General features: G+C 41.5%; 1 protein-coding gene across 2 annotated transcripts in view; it reads left to right on the plus strand.

The window, feature by feature from the left end:
• The window catches only part of LOC107267526 (complexin), a 163,073-nt gene that overhangs the window by 7,452 nt on the left and 139,143 nt on the right, over positions 1-16,478 (plus strand). The window contains exon 2 of one of the 2 annotated variants that reach the window (XM_025084854.1): positions 15,970-15,996. The exons of the other annotated variant lie outside the window; for it this stretch is intronic. The gene's annotated coding sequence lies outside the window, so the exon portion shown is untranslated. The remainder of the gene's footprint in view (positions 1-15,969; positions 15,997-16,478) is intronic. 2 annotated transcript variants of the gene reach the window in all.

Raw genomic sequence — 16,478 nt, forward strand, 5'->3', positions numbered from 1 at the left:
AAAAAAAAAAAAAAAAAAGAATGCAAGAAAGAGAAAAATAATAAAGATACCGGGATATAAGTCAAGTGCGAGAAGAGGGATAAATTATTTTTTACAATTGAGAATATACCTCGCAGCATCTTCCTATGTTATCGTATCGATCGAGTGACGTTATAACACAAATGAAAATATCGAGAGGTAAAATTTTGTAATTATTTCGCGTCAACTAACCGGGAAAATGAAGAGCTCACCAAACTGTGATATATCTTATTGGGCGATATGGCACACAAAGGATGCGACAGTCGGGACTATTGCTTCTATTGCCAACTAATAAAGTCGTTTCGTGATGAGCGACCTAAATGAGAAAAATCGTCCTGGTCCAGTTGGGAAGGTCGAAGTCGTCGTGGCGGAAAATTATTTTCCGATGATGAAATTTTCTCCTACACACTTGGGTACTTACCTACGTAGTTGACGAAGTCATTTCTTTCTTTCCATCTTTCCTTCTTTGGGTATCTCTTACAGATCTCACTGTAGATCCTGTGGCGTTGGATGATTTTCATTTTCATTTCTGCCCCATGAATTTTTACACGAACGCAGTCACCCCCTTGGTACACGTGTGGAACTTCTGTACGCTGCTTCGGGTCTCGCATTAAATTGCCGTGCTGGTTTTACCTAGAGAGGAACCAGAACAATGGGTCTTAATAAGGAGGCAAAAGATTCTGGCACGCATTTAATTAATTAATCCGGGTTCCGGATCGATATTTCAATGGTGACCCTCTTTGCCAAGGAGAAGCGTTCCATAATTTCCCGTGGCGTAAGTCCCAGTAATTAACTCTAGTTTGTAATTAACATCCTAGATTCTTAGGGCTGCTGTTTCATCGTCATGAATCGGTCTCGCTGTAGGAGGAGAATTTGCTATACCAATGGCTGTATGGCAGTGGAGAGGGAAAAACAAGAAAGTGAGGGGAAAGAAAGATAAGGCTCAAAGAAAAATTATCCTATACAAGAAAGAAAACTAATTTTCTTGGAAGTTTTCTTGGTATATAACGGATAAGGGTAGTCCTGCTTCTCCCCTAAGAAACACATGTGGGTATATTAGATGAAGCTTTCTTCACTGCTGCAAAAGATGGGGGTAATCGCGAATGCACAGGGGATGACAATTTTTCGGTTTTACGATTCAATCAGTAAACAGACTGACCGAACCACCCGTTAAGGGAGCCACTGTGCTACACACTGGTCAAACGACGGCAAAATTTGTACAATAAATTTTACAAAGTTAAATGTATTAATTGACAGTAGTGGAAAGCGATTCGTATTAGAGAACGTGTCCTTAACCTAGCATTATATACTTAGAAATACATTAATAGCAATGTCATTCCTAAAGCATTAACTGACCAATGCTAATTGCCATAGAGGTGAATTTTTATTGAGTTGTTTTTTTACAGAATAAATCATAATTTTATAGCGATTTTTAAGCGCATTCCATTTCTTGAGAGGTGCTCTACGAATTCACTATGTAAAATGTTTGTAGTATTGGCCGTTTAAAAATTACAGCAATTTATAAAGAATTTTATTCACCGGTTAAAGAAAAATATTGTAACTCTTAAACGGTCAACACTACAAAAAATCCATCCGATGAATTCGTAGATCAACTTTCAAGAAACGGACTGCACATTAAAATCGCTACAAAATTGTGATTTATTCTTTGAAAAAAAAAATCAACGAAAACTTATCTCTATGGAAATTAGCATTGGTTACTTAATGCTCTTCACTTAAAACAAGTTGTCCTCCACTACTGTCAATTAATACATTTAACTGTGTAAAATTCAGTGTATAAATTTATCCCTCATTTGACTAGTGTACAGCACAGTAGCTACCTTAAATAATTGATTTCTAATGATCGATATGTCCTCGTGGCGTTTGCAAGGTTTTTGTTTGTTCGAATTTTCTCAACGTGTTAAACGTGACACGAAATAACTTCTTCATCCCTTCTAATATCGGGAAATTTTATTCTAATCATTAAGAAATTATAAAGTGATTAAAATACCTGGGGTATTTTTTTCCCCTAGGTCGTTCTTCATTTAGTGGATAATGTCTGAGGCTAATTAAAATGGAGCGCCCTTTATGTATGTTCCCTGCAGGATTCTCTTGTAGCCTTTATGAAATATAATATGTAAGAGCATAGACCATATTATCTATACTGCACCCATAGTAGTTTCAAGCACGTTACTTTGATATACACACGGACAGCCAAGTTGGACACTACGACCGTCGGGATGCAAACTAGACATTTTTTATCTCCTCTGGTCTCGTTTCATCGTAAGCTGGTTGGGTCTCCATTCATTCGTGGAAAGCCAATAATAATTGGAGACTTTTGTATTCTTCGCTGATCCGGTATTCCCTCCACAGAAAATTGACCCAGTGTGGATTTGCCGCATAGCGGTATTGCAGCTTGAAATTTTATCGGGAATCTATCTGCCATGCGGGATATAATGGCTGGCTCCAGCATCCATCGCCAGGACCATCAATACTCGGGAAGAGAAAAGGGGAAGTGGAATGGGACAAGAGAGGGAGTTTGGGTGACTTTTGAAATTTTTTAAAAACGTCACATATTCCAATGAAAAATTGTCATGCTTAATATCACGCGGGAGACGTAATCGAATAGGGTCCAATGAGCGATGACATATTGGTCAGAACCGTGGAACTTAATTTGTCCTGTTTTCTGGAAATTTCAAATTGGTGTCAATACTTTTCGGAGAGAGAAGGCATAGTAGAGTGATAGAGTTATTATGATAGAGTGTAGCTTGTATAAAAAAAATATATATAAGAGAATTCCAGAGAGAGAGAGAGAGAGAGAGAGAGAGAGAGAGAGAGAGAGAGAGTAAAGAAGAAATAGGAAAATTGATGATAGTTCCGAGCGACACCTGACCTTCTCTCGAAACAGCTTCGAAGGGGTCAAAGAAAGAGAAGGATAAGATGAAAAAAGGAAAAGGGAGGGAGAGAGAAAGTATCGGAAAATTGTATAGCGAAGAAATTCCCTGAGTGAAAAATTGATCGGAGGTTTTGGCGGTGTCGGTTGCTTATCCCATGGGACCCTCGCGTGAGGATGCTGCGAAGGGATGCTGCCGTAAGAAGGGTTAGTCTCACGTCGAAATCCCCACGTTTCCTTCCCTCTCGTGCCCTTCGCCCCACTATAGTATAGGGCACGCTTTACACCTTTTCGAAAGCCCACCACATTAATTCCCAAGGCATGCCATTCAATGGGGACCGCCTAGTCCACGATGGGAATTGAGTCATAGCGATAAGGAAGCTTCCACCTCAGACTTTCCATAGCCATCCTTTCTCATATGGCACTGATACTCATATATAGAACAGGATATTCAAGACGTGATATTCAAACTCCTTCATGGATCCCGTAATAAAGTTACGATAGCATATATACAGTCAGACATGATTATGCAATGTTACATATAAAAAAAAATGTATGACATAAATCAAAATTGAAAAAAATAGTTTTCACAACCGGTGCACGCCCAAGGTATAGTAGGCGTGTGTCGCAAGGAGCTTTACTAAGCTTCCTAAATCCAGGAAGATTTTAATCTTTATCCAGTCTGCTGGTTCGTGCGCTGCCTCAGTGTCACAACAAGCTCGACGAAAGCAAGCCACAAACTTTTCGGTCCTATTCTCCCTTTTTTCCTTCTATCCTTATTCTCTCCGACTCCTCTTCTCGCTCTGCCTAAAATCCGTTCTCAGCGTTCCGCCCTGTACCAACCACCGGAGGAACCGAGTCGACTTCCGCTCGACTCCTCGTTTTCTCTCTCTTCCTTCAGCACGCTACAACTCTTTTGGCCGTACATACATTCGTGGACCCGAAAACTTTTAATTAACATAGCAACTCCGCTACGTCTCATCCTGACTCTTTGGATCTTCAGCGTACTGAATGCTGCTGACATCCTGTATTCAACGTCGTCGAACGACCTACCGGTGCAGTAGACAGAAGTAACATCTATTCCTTTCGATCTTTGACCTCGTTCCGAGAGCCTCCCTTTGCCTATACGCATTCTCCACACTAGGTACTTCCGTTGGTCTTCAATTCCATTGAGAACTCTGACTTCCGCCCTGGCAAGTTCGAATCCATCAAACGAGCAGTCTGAAAGTTTCATAGAACAAAGTCTGAACCCCACGGAGACTGGTACGAGACGAAGCGCCGGGACGCTGGGTTTCTGCGTCGTTAGTGCCAACCAGGAAGTTTTGTCTGAAAGACGTCTCAAACTTCAGAATAGCACGCGTGTCCCACCCCAGCGGATATACCCTTCGGACATAGGGTGCAACATGGTACGCTTGCTATTTTCCAAAATCCCCGCTTTAAATTGGTCAAATATTTCAGGGTAACTATATCGCGGCATCCGCACTAAAGCGACTTAACTTCTCTACAGGAATAAGCCTCCATTCTCCACACTCTTCCGTGTATACCGTTTCTCTTCTCTTAGACAATCTCTCCCTCTCTCTCTTTCCCTCCCTCAGTAAGGGTATATTTAATGTATAAATCGTTGAGTCAGGTCGCGCGGTGAACGTGCTAAATTTACAGTCGCGACTTAAACCCACTACGCTGTTCTCTCCCTCTCTCGCTCTCTCTTATACCATTAATCGGTACCCTGGCCACTCTATAAATTTCTTATTTCGACCCCGAAAATCTTGGATTTACTCGTTGCCCAACTTTCGCCGTAAATTCGATGGTCATTTTACGTCTGACCAACAACGGTCTCACTCTCCTGCCGGTGCTGCTACCCTACCTTTATGATATACATATAACGTCATCGTTGTGTTAACGGAGTAGCTTATCTTATAATCAGTCTTTTCTTTTTAGACACTATTAAGCCTGATATACAATTCCCGTCATTTATCATCCATTCGTTATTGAGTAATAACAGACTGTGCGAGGCGTATGAAAGAAATTGTGTATAACTATTAACACGTTTGTTTGATAAAGAACTGAGAAACTGACATGTTTTCAACAGAACGACTAGTGCGTTTGAAAACGAGTGCGTTCACGGCAACAAGAGTAATAATAATAAGAGTAAATGTTAGGCTCCGTATGATGACGTTGTACCAGGAAACTTTGTTATCTGCGACTCCGTCCGTCAACCCCGTCAACTGTTTCCGTTGCTTTGTGGTCGGACGTCGACGGACCCGACGGCTCTGAAGTCGCTGACGGCTTATCCGTTTAATTAACGAAACAATACCGGGCCTAGAGATTCTACGTAGCACACAGTCTACCGGGTACCAAGAGTAAACAATGTTGTTATTGTTTCCTTGGGTTTACCACTACTACTCTTGCCGGAGGAGGGAAATGGGAATTTTACTCTGTTTTCACATTCGCGACAGGATTTCGTTTTTCCGCATGGACTGATCCGACCACGAATCCCCAGCCACTTTCGTTCCATTTAATCGGGACTTACGTGGCGTCGGGACGCCACCCAGATTACTCCACATACCCGTCACGTAAATGTCCGGTTAGTTGGTTGATATTGCCTTTTTATTTTATTTCCACTATATATCACGTGTTTTTTCAAAACCTAATATCATCATAGCGAATATTATAATAAATATCAAAATATCTGGACTGCGCAATTTTCACATTTATCTCTCTCGCGTTCTTTATATCTGTATATTGTTCAGTGTATTACTTAAACTACTAACGAACGAAAATAACAAGTTTACTGTATTTACTATATTTTAACAAACGTGAATTCTGTTTATTCGTGTTTCCAAGTATCTGCAGCTCCATTCTCATTTGCCATATTACTGTTTACATGAAGAGTAATGTTTCGACTGTATGTCCTATACGTTTCTCTCAGCCCGGGTAAACTTTAAACGTAATATAATTCCAGTTTATCTTATCGCTTGTACTTTGTGCTTGACGCTGTTGCCATGAAAACTCCTTATTACTTATTCGACTTTGTCGTTGACAATGTTGGCACCAATCGGTAGAACCAATTGTCACGGAAATTTTCTCTTGGAATCACTGCAAGCTGCGTCTCTGCTCCGCACGGCTCGTTACTTTTGAGTTAGCCCATATTCGCCACGGGACCCGCGTCATTTCCGTCCGTTTATTGCGACTATTTTTCTACGCGATGTGATTGCGGCCGACATCACGGAAGGGTAGCAGGACTCACGGTGGTTTGTCTTCCCGTAGCTCAACTCGGTATCCCTTGAAAATTCGTTTGGTCCTCCGGGTTAGCTTGACATTTTGAATAAACGATCCGCGTCCACCGTCATATATATATACTCGGTAAACGAGCAAAAAACAGAGAAAAGGTATATCCCTCATACGAAGATGCTTAGTGTGTTTCATTTGGACATAAAAAGAATTGCGTGGATTACGTAAAAAAAAATCGTATTTATTCCTTTCAGCATTTTAACTCAGGCTGGTTCATATTGCCGGTCATTTTCCTTTTTCTCTTTCATCTTTTTCTTCTCCCTTGTACTCTTATTCTGTTTCATAAACACCTCTACTATTTCTCCCTCTGGAAATACCCGAGCACATATTTTCATAATGGAATCGATTTCAGCGGAGCCGGGCTTTTTCTGTTTGCGCCTTAGACATATTCGCTCTCTGCTCCAGATCACATTTCCGGTCCTGTCACTATGGAATTTTACATTTTTCTAGCCGGGAGGCACGTATCCGTTTAGCCGCCGCGAAGCCAACGCTCTTCGAGTGCAGGTATTGTTTTCAACGTAAACTCGAGTATTTGTTATTGGGGCTGAACTTTTATTTTGTTCCTCGTTAACGACTGCCACTACCCATTGCGTCGTTACTTCATCCTCGTCTTCTGGTGGTAAGAGGAGTACAAAAGCTTGCTAGAAATTGGAACGCTTTTACATATATGTATACTATACTTGCCAAGTGTAACAGGCAGCGGTTGGCAGCAGTACGTGTATAGCTGTTCGGTAAAAAATGAAGGTGGAAAACTGGGGTAACGTTGAGGAGGCTTCAGAAGAGTAAAAAATGGTGAGAGGTCGAAGGGCAATAAATGGCGAAGAACGTGGAGGCGCGTGTACTTAGAGAGAGTGTAAAAATGCTTTTTCCCGGTACCAGCACTCTTGCCTCTTTCGACAGTTCTCTACGCAGAACTCGAAAAGTTTTGGCCGCTATGAGTTTTTCCAATCTGAATTTGGTCTCGTCTTAAATTCGTGAGTTTCTTTCTAATTTTTTTCTGGCAACTTTTTGATTCCAGAAAGGGCTGAATAAATAACGATGAACTCTTGCTTTACGTTGAAACCTAGAAATACGAAGTATTACGTAATTCTGGGCAAAAATGACGTAACCCATTAGCGAAAGATCCACCCGTGTCATAATACATCTTTTATAGTCGTAAACGTGCTTTTATCAAATTTTAATGAATTAATATCCAAAATCGTATCGAGACTGCAGAGCAACTGATTTCCAAAGCACACACCAAAACACCCTAGGCTTACAATAGATCGGGTAAAGCTTTGTCTATAGTTCAAGCTTTGGTAAGCACAGCATCCCTTGGTCCATGTTGACTATACGCGTATCTATGATACTAAAGGTGAAATCCCTTCTTCGCAGAATACAATCTACAAAACTGTATTCTCAAAGTTACGAACAGTAAGTTAGGGGTACTAACTTCATATTACTTATTCCACGTAATTGAATAAGTACTAAGAACAAATATAAAAGTGGTCCATTTGACATTTTCTGTTCTTGCGTCCTATATACAACGAGAAGCTTCCTTTCCGTTAGGCAGTTTTAATGGAGAACTCGAGAGGAGTCAAGAGCGATTCTATTTTTTCTTCTCTTAGCTACTTTCTTGATAAATAATTTTACAGACGTCTTGACGTTTCACGATTTTCGTCGATGCGGAGACTTACAAGCGTTTTTCTCACGTTACGATTCATCCGACTCTGCTTACTATCTCAGTCATCCAGGCACTTTACGTCGTGGATTAACTCAACAGATATGGCCTAGGAGTATTAAAGCTTCGTCTTTCTCTAGTACCGGTCACGAGTCCGCGAATAAGAAATTTCTATATGCTTCGTGACTCGTTGGTATCAGCCAGGGGATCATCGAACTGGCACCGATAGCTCCTTTGGGAAATTCAAAGCGCAAACTGGTCTGTCAACAAAAGAAAAATTTCTTGCTTCCTTGAAGCAGTCAACCAAGCGTATCCCGATAAAGGGAAGAATTCACTCACGCAAAGCATAAAGAACTGATTTTCAGAGAAATATTTATAAATTTGACAATGTTTCAACCGACAGAACCATGCGATAATGAAAGTCAGCTCACGTGTCTTTAGGAAATTTGTCCAAAAATAGTGGATTATCTTGGAGGCGTCAGATGCCAGATATATATCCCATCCGATCCACCCTCAACGAAACAAGAGAAGAAAATCAGCCCCGGAAGTAAGAGTACGCGAACCAGTTTCTTAGGATCGGCTCGTAAGCTCTTTCGTATAGCTAAGAGATGCCACGCTAGCGAACGTGGCAGATGAAATGGCGCGGATTTAAGCCCTGCCCCTATACTGTTACGTAAGTCGAGACTCTCCGTGATTTCGAGCCAAGATTAATAAAGCCAGCCACTCCTGCATTTTTCATGGCCTATATACCGCTTTTCGTTCTTTTTTACTCTTCGCATCTCTCATTGATTTTTCTTTTACTTTTCACCGTCTTTTCGTACACTCTCTTATTTTCCACTCTGTTGTGCTCAATTTATTTTTGTACTTTATTCTTTTATTTTATTTCACGGCGGAAAGTATGGTTCGGGAACTCGCTGGATATCACACGTGAACATTTTTCAAGCGGCCGTCGAGGATCTCCAAGAGTCACGTACCGATTCGTTAAGCAACGCTCTCGATTTGAAGAGACGACTCGAGGAAAAGGATAAGAGTTCTCGGCTATAAGGATTTCAACCAATCGGAACGATTAGTTCGGTGCCTCGAGCTCGCTCGCGCTCCCGTGCTATTTGTTGATGATTTTTCTAGCTGTTTCCTATACGGTATAGAAAGTTCTCTCTTGTGTAGTTCTCGCGTGGCTCTCGCAATATCCAGAAAGTCCTATAGATTTTCTGCGTGCGTTTCGGAGGTGCAGTGTTGTGCTATAGTGCACTGCCTACCCGAGTGTCCTCTGGATGCAGTTCTCGGTCTCCGCAGATCAGCTGAACCAGCTCCGATGAGAACTCCCAATTTATTAATTGGTGGAGGGACTTCGACTTTATAGCTCCGGTTCGGTTTGCTACGCTCTCGATCATCTGCTTCATGTATTCCGCACTATTTACTGACGCTTACTTCGACCCTCTGTACCTCAACCTAGCAGCCTGAACGGCCGTGCATTTCCACAACCGTTCGCTCCCGTGCGTGCATTTAGTTGCGGTTGCTGATTTTACGCTACCCCAAAGATCAGCACCTACGGTTCCTATTTTAAGCTTCCTCAAAAATCGATAGGAGCCACTAAGCTATCGTTTTTTTCTGATAGTTTCCGTCAGAGCTCTCGTTTTGGCAGTGTCGATACTGGTTCCAGCTCAACTCCTAGATCATACCGGCTCGTCAGTTTCCAGTGAAAAAAGAATTGACTGGCGCCCGTCTAGCATGCGGATACATGGACGAAGGACGGACGGTCGAAGGTGACGTAGGTTAGGTCTCAGATTTTCGATATCGGTGTCGGTCGAGTTAAGAAAACACGTTACAATATATATATAGCTTACTTCTATATTTTGTACAGGACATATTTACTGGACACGTAGGGTCACCAGGAACAACGGGAAGTATCCTGAGGGATAGTGGCCAGGTTATATGAACTATTCGTGTAGGAAGCTTTTCCCAAGTGCACCTTTGTGTAACCGCAGAACCCCCTGTGGATAAAGAAACGTATGTTCGCCATTACCAATCTTGACCTAATGTTGCTCTAGACCATTAGACAGGATTTCTAGTTCTCCCTTTGATTTTTCTTGTGTACCTACCGATGTGTTTGGTACCTAAGTACGAACTGAATAAAGCGGGATAATTTGAATCTTGGGTAGAGAATATTGTCCTATCTATATGTACATACATGAATCAAATTCTACCTAGGGTTATCCCCTCTCTATTGACCCAGTCGTCTATGAATTGGAATTTTTCCGTTCAGTTTATCTATGGAACATTCTATACGTACCGGTACGCTGTAGATCTTGCTGCTAGAGCTTCTTTCGAAAGGGTTTAATAATGCAGAGCCCTGGGCAATGGTTTTCGATCATACGAATGGCTAGCAAGGATCTTGGGGTCGGGAGCTCGCATTTTTCATGCATTTTACTCTCCATGCATTTTACAAACTACCATAATCCAAGAGTAGAGTCCAGTGTACCAGCAGCCATTTTGTACAAGAAAAGAAGCGATGAGACGCCTGAGGTACTGTGAATGCAGCTTCGCGTTCTTGATCGTCGAGTCGAAGGAACTAGTCCTAACATTTAAATGCAACATCACGTACTCTATCGTAGGACTTTCGATACCTTCGAAAGTTTAATCCTCCATTATTATTTTTTATCGATATTTTATCCTTTTCGGAGGTTTTCATTATTGTCACGTTACTTCGAAACTGATTCATCCGCATCCCTCATAAATTTTAAATACTCTGTCCTTTATTAACTATGGACTAGAACCTCCGTTTCAATTTTCCCGCCATCACCCTCGTTAATGAGGTCCTCGAAGCCTTGTCTCGTTCCAATTAAAATACTCGTGTTTCTCATTGTACGAGACACTCAAGTCTCCTCCATCGTAGTCCAAGTGTCTATCGACCCACCGGATAGTAGAATTTCATGGAGCTTTCAAAAGGTTCCTAAAGGCTAAGCAAAAGCTTTCTGTTTCCCAAGGTCCATATATTTCAAACGTACTACGTACGTAGTCGCATTAGAAAGAAAGATATACGAGTCTGCTCGTACCAAGTCCTATTAGCAATTTTACGAGCGAATGGTGTTTACCAGCGTGTATATTCGTAATTGACAATTACCACGAATTTGAAAGTGTCTGAGGTAGAGACTGAGGTGATCATAGCATCAAGAAAGTATGAATAGAGTATACAAGTAAGGAAGTAAATACATAGAAGATTCAAGAAGTAACCTAGTGCAAGACCAGCAGATCGTCGCACTACTCGCGTCTACCGAGGTGTTCGGGGTCCCCGTAACTTCTCACAATTACCATGATACCTCCTGCCTGCTAATTCAATCAGAACTCGCAGCTAAGTTCCAGTTGGTACAAAGACAGAAACTGCATTAACTTAGGAAGCTCTCCGCCAGTGCCAAGTGAATGTTATAGTTCCTTACAAGGAGTCGCAATAGTTTTTGAATAGACACCAAGCAGCAACGAGGGCGGTCAGGTCGCTGACGACGTTCTCACCATTGGGAATAGAGATACAAGCTCTTTCCATTTAGAAACCTTCTGTCTGCCTAAATCAATTCGCGGACACTCACTAGGGTATCAGAACTGTGCAAAACGGTGAAATCTAACGCGACATGCTGGACGTTTCTTGGCTCTGCGGTTCTTGTTATCAATTCTCAGGACTACTGCAGTCTGTAGGTAGGATAGAGATACGAGCTTGTGGATTTGGTGAGACAGGAGGGCTTAGTCATATCAGGGTGACAGAGTGTGTGTGTGTGAGAGAGAGAGAGAGAGAGAGAGTGGAGCTGGGGGGTAAGAGAAAAAAGAACAAAGAGAGAAAAAGATTTCGTGAAGCATGAGTTATTCTCTCTTTTTCTCTTTTGCTCCCTTTGAAAAATGCTGACGCTAAACGATAGTCCAAGAGAATGGAAGAGAAGGGAGTGCAGATGTAGGAGCAAGGGGGATAGTAAATGCTGGTGTAAAGAAAAGAAAAAGAGGGAAGCTAAAGGTAGGAAGAAAATCAAAAGCTGTGTAACTGGAAGGAGGTTAGGAACGTAAAGAAAAGCTCGCATACAAGAATTATGGTCTAGGTATAGTGGTATCACTGTGTTCCGAGCTCGTCTTCACGTCGTTCTGACGGATTCCGTCGTTATCTTAACGGCCTACAGGTTTAATACAAAGCCGTTCCCTGTTCCCTTGCGTTCCGTATGTCAAGACCCGAAGTCCGGCCAGCCCTCTTATACACAAACGGCACTGACGTATGTCAGGCATTAGGGTTACACGCGCGAGAATTCGGTGATTCGACCTGCCATCTACCCATTTATACGCCTATCTTAACTTACACATTACTAGATACCTGCAGTTAGACCCTACAGGCATTGACTACGGGCCCTTACAAGGGATACCCACTGGGGTTAGGTAAAAGTATTAATTTCAAGGTCGATCTCTCTTTATCATCGTACTTTTTCAAATTTCTTATCATTATTTAATACCGGCTCAGAATTCGAATATTCTGAAGTCTTTACTCCGCAAATTGGGACAATAGAATTCTCGTTGAATGTATACGTATTTGCATAGCTATATACATATAGATTTAGGAACGAGACCGAATTCTCATTGGACGCAAGAATTTTATTAAATAAATTCAACCCTCGCGTCGACGCCTTTCACTCCTCTGTTTGACTTAGCATTGCGAATAGATGAGATGCTGGAAAGATTTCGTGAAAATAAGTAAGCACAGACTTTTTTTCTTAGAGATGAAAAAACTGAATCGTGCGAAAAAATTTCGGTTACAAGGTCTCTTGTCTCGCGAAAATAAAATATCTTACGAATAACCCGTTCTCTATATTGATTCCTCGATATTCCTTCTTTGCTGGGTTATACACGGGCCTACAAGACTGGTATCCATCCGCTTCTCTCTTACTGCCACTGTTCCGAGCCCTTCCTGTCTGTCTATCGTTTTCTCTGCGTTACGTATCACGCTACGCTGGATATCCCACCGTTCTCCTTCGTCCCGGGACATTAATTTTCAAAATGTATGCAATTTGTAAAATGTACGTCTGCCGATCTCTCCTGACACCATACTGCTGCCAGATGCCATCTTGTATACCTGTACACTCAAATACGTGAGTAGGCGAACATCTCGTGCGAATAGGATAGGGATCACCGTGATGTATCAGTGGCTGTATACGTTTGTAACGGGAATGCATTGTCCCTCGGGTAATGCGATCAATCACCCCTGAGGACACGATGAGGTTGCGCCATACCCCTCTCGTCCCCACCTATTTGCCCTGCACTCACTTATCGTTCTTACTCGTAGAACTTTTACTAGGGGGCAATATTAAATAAAAGTTTGTCACGTGACACCTTGAGCAATCTGACGTTCCTGCGGCTTAGGGGACGATACTTGCCAACTATCCATAGTATGTATATCCAGGGCATATCCTTTAAGGATAACGGGGACTATACTGATAATGAATTTTTCTCATTAATTCTATAACGCGCTATAACGCGGTTAGAGGAGATCATCTGGATTCTACTGTGACCGGGAACCTCTATTAGACATTCTGAACTCGCATTCACCAGAGTCTTAGGAACGAACGAGACTCACCCTTATTTTCAATATTCCTTCCAGTCACGGGAAAACTTTTCTTATTTCACGGATGTCCGCCACTGAGAAAGATGTACCTACGAGCTATGAATTTATTGTCTACGTGTTTCGCGAAGCGCAGCCTTCGGGTTCTGGAAAAATGCTGCCTCTTTCTTCCTCGTGCTCCGGTGTGAGCTTGTTGTACACTTGGGGTAGGTAGGTAGGTGGCTAGGTTGGTACGTACTGTTTGTATTCATCACGTTCATGATGAATGTCTATATGTATGTCTGTCTCTGTCTCGCGAACCCGGTGTCGACCTTTCTACAAAGTTTACGCAAATTTTATCTTGTTTTATTCGCGTTTACTGCAGAACGACGACGCCATTCTCGGGATGTGTGTGTTTTATACGTGACTTTTATCTGTTTCTCTTTCCTTTTTTTTTTTACGAAAGTGTCATACACCACTGTTAGAGCATCGGGTATATGCTGTAACGTTAAATTAAATCCAAATTGTTCCACGTCTGAGAGTTTCTTAGGCATTGTAAAATATTCACCGTCTTGTACCCTTTCGTCTTACGTGCTACGTCGTGCTACGACGTCGCTTTCTCGAGATTCGAAAATGGAGACGAATTCAAATTATTAAGATAACATGGGAAAACGGGGATTGCCCCTTGTATTAAAGATGAATTCATTCTCATCTTTATTTCAGTATAATATATACACAGCTTAGCTAACTGTACCTTTATATACTTTATATATATATATATATATTGCTTATCTACGAATACATTGTACATAGTGCATTTTTGCAAAGACAAATTATGCAAGTGATTAGGCAATCTCATAATTGCTTCGCGTCTCTCCACTTGGACTTGACAAATTCTCTTTAATTTCCAAGAGACAATGCCGACGCCGCGATATTATAATGTCCTCGTTTGCCACTGTGAAATATTACGCAAATATACGCCGTATGCGAGCAGACTCGAAGAGATAGGGAATATTTCGCTGGAGGCCTGGCGCCATTAAGATGAAATGTGTCGTAATGTAGTTTCCGGCAAAGGTCCATCTCGACACTTCGTGAAGTATTCGGATAATGTCGTGCACTCTCGGTATTCCCGTAGCGTGATTCTTTCATGGCTGAAAAAAAAAAATGAAAAAAAAAATAAAAAAAAGAGTCAGTGAGAGTTGCCCGTGTCGACGGAAATATCTATAGCGAAGCTCATATAACCGTACAGGACGGCACTTCGCCATAAATGTGAATAATGCAGAACGTAGTCTCGAGAAGAACGGATTAATCTGGAAAAATCTTTCGAGCGCTTCTCTACCATTGAACATTGAAGATCGTATAGGAATATATTCGGACTGATTTATATCTTCCTTTTCATTCTTGTATTCGTTCTGAATAAAGAGTGAGTCGAGAATTCGGATTATTTATATCGTCCTTAGAACGGATAAAGGATCTTATTATTGCACGGTATCACAAAGCCAAGAAATACGTGTATTAGCACGGGTAGGCTTATCAGATGAACTCCTTATCAAGACCCAATTTGAATGAAGAAAAAGATTCATGCTACCTACACCACTTTTATTATTAGGTATATAAATCTTAATTTATTTTTTTAAATCTTCTCCCATTGTTGTACGTTCTTTTCACAAGCTCAATAAGTCACTCGATAAGAGCCAGTTATTTTCGAAGATCTCATCCATCTCTGAAAACCCTTACGTAACCGATCTCGGGTATTGATTCAAGAGAAGAGTCCTTTCGGTATTTGTGTTTGGGGTTCTCGTTATTTCGCTATTATTTTCTGGCACAATACCATATGGGTCTGTTCACGTTTAACGTAGCACTAGGTACTATATGAAATATACTGTGTATATGAAATATTTTTTTCATACCTCAAGTACATCTATAGTTGATACCCGGACTTACTTTCATCTGATTAAGTCAGGCGGTGGTGCCAAGAGGGACCGGCGTATAAATATAGGGGATGCTGAGGCGGTAACCAAAGGAAGTCAAGAAGATACCGTTGAGATTATAATGATGTGTACCTTGTTAATATTCTGATGCGATATTCTACCATCCGACGCTAATACAGCCTTAATACAGTCGAGCTTATTTAACGCCCGGTTATAAGCTGCTGCGCTTGCAGGCTATGTGAGCTTAGGATACTCGGTGTTCGGTCTGTAATGGGTACGACGTTCGACATCGACGTGAGTAGAAAGTCAGGGAGGTAATGTTCTTGTAAATGGATATGACGGGTTCGAGTTTGTTTCGGGAACGGATATGGCGAGCAAAGGGCTGTTCAGACACGAACGTAAAGGGAGAGAGTACAGATAAGCATTGTTTCATGATTTCCATCGGTTAACCTTTGAAAATCCTACATTTAATCTGTACGAAAAAGCAATATGGATATTTTGGTTTTAATTTTTTTTCTTTCTATATGATTCCTCACGAATTTTTTTTTTCTTTATTAGTACTCGAACCGTAGTCGTTTGAATTTAACACTTATTTCTTCTTATTGGTCTGTTTCAGGTACGGAGTACAACAACTGTTCAGTCGGTAAAGTAGAACACTTGTTACCGATTATGTACGTAGTACTAGTCCTTACGAAGCTTTCCTCGTCTACTTACTGTTTCTCGGCATGACTTAAAATCGCTATACGGAACGAAGGAGTGGCAACATGATCGCTAGTGAATTATGTCATTCAATAGTGGCCTAAGTGATTTTAGGCTGTGCGTCGGTAAGGAATGCCACGCGGTTATAAATTTTCCGTAATATTCCCCAATTAATCCGAAGAACCCTCGTCTGCATAGGGTGGTGGGTAGTGACCGGGAGGGGGTTCGTGTGAAAGAGAGGGATAGAGAGGAGTTTAGAGCGAGAGAAAAGAAAGTAATAAGGCACGTGCATAACCCTTTTCTATAGTCACATGTGTATAGGTCTTGATATAGGTCGTGACATAAGTATTGAGAAATTTAATTAATTTAATTAATTTTCCCCGGGTCTGTCAAATCGGTTAAATATCATGGAAACGTCTGGGCACG

This window comes from Cephus cinctus, unplaced genomic scaffold (assembly GCF_000341935.2).
Source record: "Cephus cinctus unplaced genomic scaffold, Ccin1 Ccin1_scaffold0407, whole genome shotgun sequence".
Taxonomy (NCBI): Eukaryota; Metazoa; Arthropoda; class Insecta; order Hymenoptera; family Cephidae; genus Cephus; species Cephus cinctus.